The sequence below is a fragment of the Ictidomys tridecemlineatus genome, chromosome 4 (genome assembly GCF_052094955.1).
Source record: "Ictidomys tridecemlineatus isolate mIctTri1 chromosome 4, mIctTri1.hap1, whole genome shotgun sequence".
NCBI lineage: Eukaryota > Metazoa > Chordata > Mammalia > Rodentia > Sciuridae > Ictidomys > Ictidomys tridecemlineatus.
The window spans coordinates 161017091-161028220 of NC_135480.1; the positions used below are offsets into that span (position 1 = coordinate 161017091).

Genomic DNA, 11130 nt, shown 5'->3' on the forward strand with positions numbered 1-11130 from the left:
TATGAGGGGTCCCGCTCCAAGTTTCAGTTTGGTAGCTGGCTTGAGGGTCTCAATCCTTGACTTCCAAGAACCAGGCACGTACCGGCAGACCCAGAGGCGTGTGTGTGTGTGCGTGTGTGTGTGTGTGTGTGTGTGTGTGTGTGTGTGTGTGTGTTGGTTGGTGGGGCGGCTAGAGAGTGCTCAGCGCAGTCTAACCTAGATCTATTTATAAATCTCTCCTTCAGGAATCGTTCCCTTTGCCCTATGACATTTTTGGGAAAAATCATTATTTGGTGAGCCTCTGTTCTTTGCCCTAAAGGAATACCTTCCTTTCAATCAGGTTTCTTAGCCTCAGCCCTGTAGAGTTTCTGGGCTGGATAATTCCTTATTGTGGAGGATCTTCCTGTGCACTGTAGGCTCTAACCGCCTAGGTGGCAGGAGCACGGTCCACTCCAGTTGTGACATCCCCAGATATCTCCGCACATTGTCATTTTGTCACATGTATCCTGGAGACAGGGGTGGGCAGGACGGGGCATGGGGGATGGGCAGCAGAGTTGCTCCTGACGGTGGAGAACCACATATTGAGACAGGTTTCTAAAATGTGGAGGCCAGGGCTTTTGAGTATGCGACCTTGATCAAAGATCTTCTTTAAGACTCAGTTTTCTCATCTGTACAGAAGAGATAAATTACTTCACAACGTTGGAGTATTAATGAAATAATCCTAGCACAGCAGAGAAGTTCTCCAATAGCAGTTCTCCCTTCCTTTTGAACTAGAAGCTGAAATATTTAGTTGGGAGGATGGCTGCCTACATGTTCTCTTTTCACCTTTTTTGGAGCCAGTTGTTTGAAGACATAGAGTAGAGGTGGTTTGTAGCAGTTTTCAGGAAATTTCCTTTGAAACAACAATATCCCCATTTGCTCTGTTTACTTGTTGCCCTCCTCTAGTCTGCTTCCTGGAATATGGATGTAGTGGCTGGAGTTCTGGTTGCCATCTTGTGTCCCAAAGGTGTCAAAGGAGTCTTTGAGATGGCTGAGTGAGGGATTGGAAAGAGCTTGGGATCTTAAAAGTTTTAAGATGTTAGTATGGAACTGCCATATCAACTCTGCTGCCTATATAATAGAGAAATAAACCTTTATCTTGTTTAAGTGACTGTCCTTTTGGTTTTTTTGATCCATGCAGCTGAACTGGACATTCTGCCTGGCCATACCTTGTCTTGGTGGTCAGCACACTAGTAAACATTTTGGTTATTCAAGGCTGGGAACAGACCACCAACTAAAACTTACAATCTGGATGTGGAGAGAGTAAAGGGAATTGCTTGGACAGCAGACAAAGATCCCTGGGACTAGGAGACCTGGATCTCAGTTTCAGCTCTTCTCTTTCAGCTTGGTTTTCTTTCCTATCATGGAGAAAGTCTGGATTAGCTTGGGGTTTTCAAGCTGTTTATAGCAATGGAAAGCGTTCTTCAAATGGAAGCCAATATATAAAACAGATGCCAATGGAACTGTAGATCCATCCAGTCCTGGTTCCCCTTCAAACTGCCCTGGGTGAGTCCCAAGGCTTCTAATGCATGCTCAGGTTCTTCAGAATGAGCTGTACTTGGGGCTAAGGCAGATGGCAAGCCCTCCATAGCCTGGGTCTCCTGAGTCCTCCCGCCCTGGTGTGCTGGCAGGCCTATGCGTCATTGCACAGAGCAGGGGAACACCGTGACATATAGGTGGCCTTGGAAGCCATTCCCCTTTGGTTGGTAGACATCACCAGAAGCAATGGAGTGCATGGAAGTTCATTTTACTGGCACTGAGGGATCTAGGCCAGCTCCCTCCAGTCTGCTGAGCCACTGACTTAGCTGAAGGAATTGTGCCACAGATCAAGAAACAGGACCAAAACATTAACTGGCCATTTATAAATTGTTCATTATAGACTTTGCTGCAAAATGTGAACAAGTCGGTTCCATTGTCATGGTCACTGTTTATCACGGATTCTTTAGGTTATGTGAAGACAGGATGAGGTCATACATGAACATGACTGTTTCCTTCCTTAATGGTCAGCTGTGAGGTTCTGTTTTTTTTTTTTTTTTTGGTGCTGGGGATTGAGTCCAGAGCCTCAGGCAGGCACTCCACCACTCAGTACACCCTTGTCCTTTTTTTTTTTTTTCTTAACAAATTTTCTTTCATTCTTCTTTTTGGTTATACATGACAGCAGAATGTATTGTGACATATCATACATACATTGAGTATGACTTCCCATTTTTGTGGTTGTGTATAATGTGGAGTTACCCTTGTCACGTATTCATTCATTTGTGAACATAGGAAAGTGATGTCTGATTCATTCATTCTACTGTCTTGTCCTGTTTTTATCACCCCCTACATTACGAGAACTTTTGATAAGGAAGTTAGCCCTTTGAATATAAGTATTTATTGCAATTTTCCTCTTAATTCCTGTTTTGAAGTTCTGATTATTATTATTGTTACTTGACAAGTAGCCAGGCCTCTGTTTTTTTTTTTTTTCCCCCCTGGGATTGAACCCAGGGATACTGTACCACTCAGCTACATCCCCAGGGCTCCCCACCCCCATTGTCCACACCCTTACTTCTACTCAATATGCAGGACTTCATGTACATATCACTTCCTCCAGGAAGCTGTCCCTGATACCACCACAGTCCCATCATGTGCCCTTCCTGTGTTTCTATAGCAAATTCTAGTTTTCCCACCATGGGGCACACTGAACTACATTTGTCTTTACCACAGGGAGGAGTCTATGTCTTGTTCATTTCTCTATCTTCAGAGCTATAGGTTCTCACTAAAATCCTAGAACCACTGGACATTTGACAGCATGTGCTTTCCCCCGTCATGCGGACTATGATGTTAGGGTTGGCTCATCCTGTACCAGTGGCACGATTTTGTGCCACTTGCTTTACTTCTCTGAGAATGTTTGCACATATGGAAGAGAGAATGACCACACCTGAGATCTAACATGGTTGCTGTGACGGTCACTGGGATATACTGACAGCAGAGAACTTAGTGCTTGATATGGATTAGGGGTGGGATTACAGAATTCGAAATGAGGTTGGCGGATGAATTATCGTTATATGGCTGCCTTGGATCTAGGATCCTGAAGGGACACTATTATTTACCCTGTGGGTCAGGTCCTTCCATGTAGGCACTGAGGGAAGGTCCTTGGCTCATAGCTTCTCCCTGTAGCTTAGAATAGTCCTGGCACATGAGGGGCATTTGAAGACCCCATGGGATAATGAGATCTTGGTGGCTTGTCCAGTGTCTCCCTGGCTCAGGACTTCATAATTTAAAATTAGGCTAGTTTGTGTCTCCAAGTTGCATTCTCTCAGTCCAAATCAGAGTTCCAGGAGTTTTTGCCAAGTATCTCTTTGTTGTTTAAGGAAAGTTATTTCTTGTGAAGAGAAAGCAAGAAGGGAAAGAATGACTTGCCTGAACTTCCAGTGCCTCTGGGGCCCCGACACATGCATGCCCATGGGGCTTGTGTTCCTGGGAGAGAGGCCCCGCGAGGTGGCATCTGGAAAACCCCAGTTCAAGCCAAGCTTATGTCAGTCTGTTTCCTTGCTAATGAAGTTTAACAAGATGACAGGTCCGTTCAGTTTTCTGTTTTTTCTTCTATCCAAACAAAACCTTGATTTAAAAAAAAAAAAAAAGTTTTTAATATCCAGGCGAAAACATTCCTAGCTCATAGCTCAGCACTGTCCACTGTTAGTTTCTGTGATGAGGGATAGTTTCTGTGACCTGCCACAAACTGCTGGTCACAAGTGGCTCCCGAGCTCTGGTGCAACTGAAAAACTGGATTTTTAAATGTGATTTTAATTTAATTTAAGTAGTTACACCTGACTGGTGGTGATGGCATGCAGCAGACGGCAGATAATATGACAGACATGGCCAAGGGAGGTGGATGTCAAGGGGCCCCAGACTGGGTCCTACCCTGGAAGTCTTCCCTTGGCCCTTTTCCTGGCTGGAATCATGAAAAGGCTGCAGGCTGTCTATGCTTTTTATCATAGATGCCCTTTGACAGCTTAGAGTGACAAACGAGGCACTGTTTTTGGATATTCAAACCATGCTACTTGAGGGTTCCTGGTGCCCTTATCCACCTCTTTCTTCAATGACCCATAGGGTCCCTCCTGGGAAATCTCACAGGCTCTCTGTGTGCTCCTGGGTTCAAGGTCAGTGTGCTTTACTCTGCCTTCAGGAGAGGAAACTAGAAATCCTGGCTTTCACCTGCTGCAGCTGCCTTGACTACTAGGTGTCACCAGTGAGCCCATGGTCCATGGAGGTGAGAGGCAACCATCAGGTCCAGGTCGAAGGACAAAGCTGGGGGATGGGGGTGGAAGGGGAGGTCTGCTTCCTGAGAGGTGGCATTCAGACTCAAAACTGTATTAGAGGCACTAAGTCAAGTGCTCTGGGTGGGGAATGTGCAGGAGAAAGCAGGATGAGGCTCTGAGACCTTTGCCCTGTGACTTTTCTATATTCCCTGTTGGCTTGTCCTAGCAGAATACTTCTACTTACCTCCTGCTGAAAGAAGTAGCTCTCTTGCCTCAGTGGACCTTGGTGGCAATCCTCCTAGGAAAGGAGATCATTTGAGGTCAGTACACAGCCCAAAGTCTGAGCACTTAATCTTATCTGTGGTCACCTTGGGTCATCTGAGAAGGGAAAGCAATCTCAAAGCAGAAGCAGAGGGTCTGGGTCCTCGTCCTGGCACTGCTACCTACTTCTTGTGGGACTCAATCTCCACCCAAAAACCGTACAGGACAGAAAAAGAGACCTCCTACACATTTTTGCAAGTTTTTGCTTTTGAGACCAAGATGAGATGTTTAGTTCCCTGACAGCTCAGTGAATAGCAGGGGCTCAAATACTTGCGAGTTGATCCAACACCTATTTTGGGTTATTTATGTGGGTAGGTGAGAACTGGATTTCTTTCCAGTGAGATTCAATGATACTGGCCCACCCCCAACTTTCTGGAGTCAGAAAGACTCTGGTTTGATTGTAGCCTGACCTCCAATCAGAGGCTGAATTGGATGTGAGGATTTCTTCTGCTCTCTATCTCCTCATATGTAAAATTAAGACAATATCTACTTTCCAGGTGAGTGATAGTTAATTTTATGTCATCTTGGCTGGACCAGAGATGCCCAGATATTTGATCAAACATTATTCTGGATGTTTCTGTGAGGTAAAGGGATGTTTGGATGAGATTAATGTTTAAATCTGTGGACTCCGAGGAAAGCAGATTCCCCTCCATGATGTTGGCTGACTTTGTCCAATAAGTTGAAGATCTAAACAGAAAAAAATCCTGGCCTTTCCTGACAAGATACATTCTCCAGCAGACTGCCTTTAGGCTTCATTTGTAATACCAGCAGAAGGTATTACAAATGAAATGCCAGTTTTCCTGGGCACCCAGTCTACAGGCCATGACCATGTCTACAGTCTACATTGGCCCTTCTGGGTCCCCAGCCTGTTGAACCACACCGCAGATTTCGGACTTGCCAGCTTGCATAACCATGTGAGCCAATTCTTCATAATCTTTCTCTCCATATGAACACTATTGATTCTGTTTCTTTGAACAGTCCTGACTGATACAGATGGCCATAGGGTCAACGGAAAGTACAGTATAAAAGTCTCTAGTAAGTGTTCAATAAATGCTGCTTTGTTCTCCAGCTTTCCAAGTCTCTTGGTCATACTTTGAATGGACACCTAAGGAGAAATGGAACTGGAGATTCATTGGTCAATCTGCCAATATTTCCCACTTTGAATTGCCTGATTTCTGTCAGATTGTTCCTGTGATGCAAAAACACTTGCCACCTTTCTTCCTCACCTGGCTGTAGTCTCCTGAGCCTTGGAACAAGAGGCATGTGGCTTTCTTTGTTCCCTGTCACTAATTGTTTCTGGGTGGGTAAGAGTGGGAAGAAGGAGACAATTCCTTCCTCCTGTTCTCATCAGCAGTCTCTATTAAGCCACTCATGTATTTGGAGCCTGAAAGATGTGGGGGTGGATTCATTATATTTCTTCAGATACTTGAGTCCTCTTTTCAACTGAGTACTTCTTACCAACTGATAGCAATTAGTAGAATTATTTTTAGCATATTTGAAAACTTTCTTGTTCCTACAGCACTTTGGAAAGCTAGAGTGCTTAGCTACTGTTGACTTTTCCTCCCTATTTATAATTAACATTATAATAAAAAGCTCACAATATTGCATTTAGGTCATTTTAAAATACCTTTATTATTATTCTCACAGCTTGGAGCTGGGCCTATGTATTAGCTTTGGATTGCAGCATAGCAAAATACCATGAGCTAGCCATTTAAAACAACACCTATTTATTTATTTGGTACCAGGGATTAAACCCAGGGGCACTTAACATCTGAGCCACATCCCCAGCCATTTTTGATATTTGAGACAAGTTCTCGCTCAGTTACTTAGGGCCTCACCAAATTGCTGAGGATGGCTTTGAACTCACAATCCTCCTGTGCCAGCCTCCCGAGCTGTTGGGATTGAAGGCATGTGCTACCACGTCTGGCTATAAAGCAACACCTATTTATATCTTCTACTTCTGTAGTCAGAAGTCTGGGCAGGGTGCAGCTGGATCTTCTGCTTAAGCTTTAGGACACCAACAAGGTGTGGACAGGCTGCTTCCTCACCCAGAGCTCTGTGCTTCTTTCCAGGAACATTAGCATTATTGGAAGGACTCAGTTTCTCATGGTTGTGGGGCTGAGCCTCCTGTTTTCTCACAGGCTGTCACATCTTGGAGGTCATTTTCTGACCTTTGCCACATGGCCTTCATCACAGTCTCTTGTTCTCTCATGCTTTATCTCTTAGGGAAAGGCCAGACTTTTTCAAGGGCTCATCTGATGCAGTCAGGTCAATCCAGGACAATTATCCCTTTTGATCCAATAGTGATTAGTCTACTGATTAGGGACCTTAATTGCATCTGTAAAATCCTTTCTGCCATATAGCGTTACAGCCGAGGAGTGACATCCATCACATTCACAGGTTCTGACAGAGGGGCTCATACAAAATGTGGATGCTCAAGGATAGAAATCTTGGGTGCTGTTTGTTTCCTAGGGTTGTTGTAATAAGTACCACAGCTGGGTGGCTTCAATAGCAGAAATGGATTGACTTATAGTTCTGGGGGTCAGAAGTCTTAAGACTGGGGTTTCAGCAGGGCTGGTTCCCTCTGATGTCTGTAAAGAAGGCTTTTTTCTGTGTCTTTCCCTGTGTTGGATGGTTGCTGGAAATCTATGTCATCCCTTGGGGTATAGAAGCATCACCTGATCTCTATCTTCATTTTCATACCTGTACCCAAATTTCTCCCTCTCATTAGGACACTAATCATATTGGATTAGGGGTCAACCCTACTCTGGTATGACCTTATCAATATTAATTATGTCTGCAATGACCTTTGGAAGAACTAGGAGTTAGGACCTCAACATATGAATTTCAGAGGTCACATGCAACCAATAAAAGGTGATGTCTTTTCAAGTTGTTGGTTCTGGAATCCTTCTGATGTGATCCTAATTATTTTCAATAGTCTTCTTGCAATTTGGTAGGACAATGTGTTCCAGACTCACCGTTTCTTGCCCAGATCTAGACTCAGCCATGTCTCCATATTGGCCTTTGTATGTTTATTTTTTTATTTTAGTGAGAAATTGTACAAGTCTGGGGACACTCACTGCTACTGGACTGACTTGTCTTGGTTTCTAGTCCTGTTCAGTGGACAAGTTTGAAAGTCGTGAGAGGGGCCAGGAGCTTCTTTCTGTGAATGGCCCAGAACACCAAAGCCTATTAGCTGTTGCTGTTCTTTCAAGTCTCCCAAATTTTCTCCTTGGGACATCAGCTCTGCCATCTGAGCCCAACCCTGGTTTGTAGTTTCTATCAACCTAAATTCTTCATTGCAGCTATAGTTAAAAATAGCTCAACTTCCTCACTCCCTGTTCTCAGTTGCCACATGGTTGTCTCACGGGGGCTCACGTGGAGGCTGCCTGACCTCTCCAGGGTGAAATCATCTGAGTGTCCCCAGAGTCCCTTTACCACCTGGTCATACCCTATCAAATGTTAGCACTGGCCACTGTATCTGCTGTCCTGTCCTGTCCTGCCCTGAAGTTCCTAACCTGAAGTTCCTGCATTCTCTAAGACCTTCATCATGTCTGTAGACTCTCCTTGGACTTAAACCTCCATGTGTTTCAGTGTTCACATCTGTGAAATGGAGAGATTTGCACTCACCCCATCAAGCCAAGAAATTTAAGTGGGTGACTGTGTAGAATAAGGGTGAGAACAGTCAGCCCTCTGTTAACCTGCATTTTTATTTTACCCTAGTCCCCAAATTCTCCGTCCTAGAACATCGTAGACATTTCTGAGGAGGTTTGAAAAGAAAGTAATGATGCTTTGTTTCAACCCTTGGAGATTTTGACTTAATTGGCAGGGCAATTGGAATCTTTCCTTAGGTGACTCTGGAACAGGAATTGGCCAGCTATATTGGAAAACTACTACCTGTTTTTGTCTTAAATGGACTTTGTTTTTTAGAGATGATTCAGTTTCACAGCAAGATTGAGCTGAGGGTACAGACATCCCAGATGCATCCATATACACGCAGAGGCTCCCCACTGTTGGGGTTCCCCCACTAGGAGTGGTATATTTGTTACAGTGGATGAACCAGCAGTGGGACATCACTATCCACCACAGGCCGCCATTTGCTTTAGTGTTTACTCTTGCTGTTGTACATTCTCTGGGTTTCGATAAATGTATGATAATACACGACACCATTTTAACATAGTAATTTCACAGTCCTAAAGATCCTCTGCTTATTCATTCCTCCCTCCTCTCTAACCTCTGCAATCACTAATCTTTTTATTGTCTTCAGAGATTTCCAGAGGAGCCTAGGAATGGGTGAGGGTACAGAGGACAGGCGCCCATTCCTCAAGCTGAGAGTACAGTCAGATGTCATCTTTGTGGGTGAAGGAAGGTGAGCTCAGAGACTCCCCTTCATTATGGCCTTCATCTGCATCTTCCTGATCACCAGTGAGACTGAACCTCTTTTCAGAAGTTGCTGGTCCTTTCTGCTTCCTCTGTTGTGGAGGGCTTGCCTGTATCTTTTACATGGTTTTCTATTAGGTCATTTGTCTTTTTCTTTTAGACTTATAGGCCCCTGTTTTTTTTTTTTTGGTCAAGGTAAGTGAGGTTCAATTGACCATTGGAATCAAGTTAAAGGAATGGAAATCCAAAGGACTACACATATCTAAAGGATGGAAATATCAAAAGACAGCAGGTAGAATGTCTTGTTATCTAGTTGCTTTAGCCTTGTTACCTAAAAACTGCTAACATTTCATGCTTCAGAAATGGAAAACAACTAGCATTGTCTGCTGCTTCGGAGGCTGTCAGCATCATCAGAGGCTCACCAGCAGCATCAACATTAACTGAAAACTCATCAGGATTCAAATTATTGCTCCCCACTCCCATCCCATGGCCCACATTTGCTGAAGATGAACTGGAGTTTCCAGAAATATGACGCTGCAATCCAATCTGAGTTTTAACTCTAGAGTCCCCAGTAGGGAATTCTGATGCATCCCCCAGTTTCAGAACCACTATTCTGCTCTGTCTCATTGCCCTACCTAAATGGGAGGAGAACTGACCCTGACCGTATCATTCCACAGGTAATCACCTCTATTTCCCCTACAAATATACAGCAGAAATTGTGTTTTAAGAAGAGAACAGATATTTGGGTCTTTAAGAATGCCTCCTTCAGGCAGAGAGAATGTTCTGGTTAGGTCCATGTTTTCAAGTTAGAATTCAGGGACCCCTGGATAAATGAATGACGATATACGACACCATTTTAACATAGTAGTTTCACAGTCCTAAAGATCCTCTGCTTATTCATTCCTCCCTCCTCTCTAACCCCTGCAATCACTAATCTTTTTATTGTCTTCAGAGTTTTCCAGAGGAGCCTAGGAATGGGTGAGGGTACAGTGAGGGTACACCATTGACTCTCCATTTCACAGATGTGAACATTTCACAGATGTGAACACTGAAACACATTGAGGTTTACATCTCCCAATGTTCCTTTTCAGAGGTACTCCATCAGCTGAAGTGCATTCTAACTTCAAAACTATTGAAAGGAGCTGTCAGAATGAAAAAGGCAAAAAGAGGAGATTTCCCTTTGGTTTTCTGGACGGTGTCCACGCTGTTTCCTTGAAGTCTGCAGGTTGAGACAGTTTCTCTGCTTTCTATCCAGGAGAGCAGTCCTAGTCTCCTCCCATGGTGATAGGGCTGGAGGAAAGCTTCTTCAGGTGCCATTGAGCTAGTGCTGGTAATGAGCAGTGACCAGAATTCTGCCATCTTCTTCAGGGCACGCTTCTTCAATACCTGGGTTGCCCTTCTCCGGATTCCTTCTCTTTGAAACCTCTTGGGAAGGCTGTGGTTGTGTCTCAGGTGATTCTCATGGCTCACTGTGGTGGAGAGTCAGTCACCATCTATTTGAAAAGCCTCAACTATGCCTGGTTATACTAGTTCCAAAACAGTCACGTGAGTCTGCTCTGGCTGCCAAGTTGGGAAACTCATTGTTTGACTAGAACCTTCAGGAAAGTGACTTCAGGAGTGTTACCTGTTGGGGACCTTTCTCATCTGTGCACAGATGGAATGGAGATGAAGGAAAGGAGCAGCACAGAGGGAGACATGAAGGCCAGGGGATGTCTTGAAAACTTGTTCTGAGCACTTTTTGGAGTGTCTCTTGAAGCTTAAAATGATTCCTCTCTCAACTGTTCCCTTCACACACAGCAACTCTCAGGCTCAACAGCCATTTCACCATAGTCCATCTCCATGTCCCTGGCTGACTGGATCAGGAATTATCCGGACCCATCTTGGGCCTATCAGCATTCTGTCCTGGGAATCTGGGACTGGCCAGTTCCTGGAGTTGCCTGCTGTGTAGTGGCCATGTTTCCAGCCCCGTGGCTTGCAGCAGGGGAGGGAGGGCATGGGGAGATCTGTAAAGGTGGAGGAAACAGGATCCAAGGTCTGAAGTGAAAGCTGCCAAGCTGGGAGAGTCTTGACAACTTTCTGATTTCTTTCCTGAAACCCAGTTCCATGATGACCTTTTGTGTCCTGTGAAGTACATACTCCTACACCATTTAAATAAATGCTTGGGGACTCT

At 44.5% G+C, this 11130-nt stretch overlaps 1 long non-coding RNA gene across 1 annotated transcript; it reads right to left on the reverse strand.

The window, feature by feature from the left end:
* Positions 1-2033: 2033 nt before the first annotated feature.
* Positions 2034-4704, reverse strand: LOC144377292 (uncharacterized). Its single transcript, XR_013438142.1, has 2 exons — positions 4504-4704; positions 2034-3618 (listed from the first exon to the last, which is right to left on the reverse strand). It is a non-coding gene; the product is annotated as an uncharacterized LOC144377292 (long non-coding RNA).
* Between the last annotated feature and the right edge of the window lie 6426 nt (positions 4705-11130).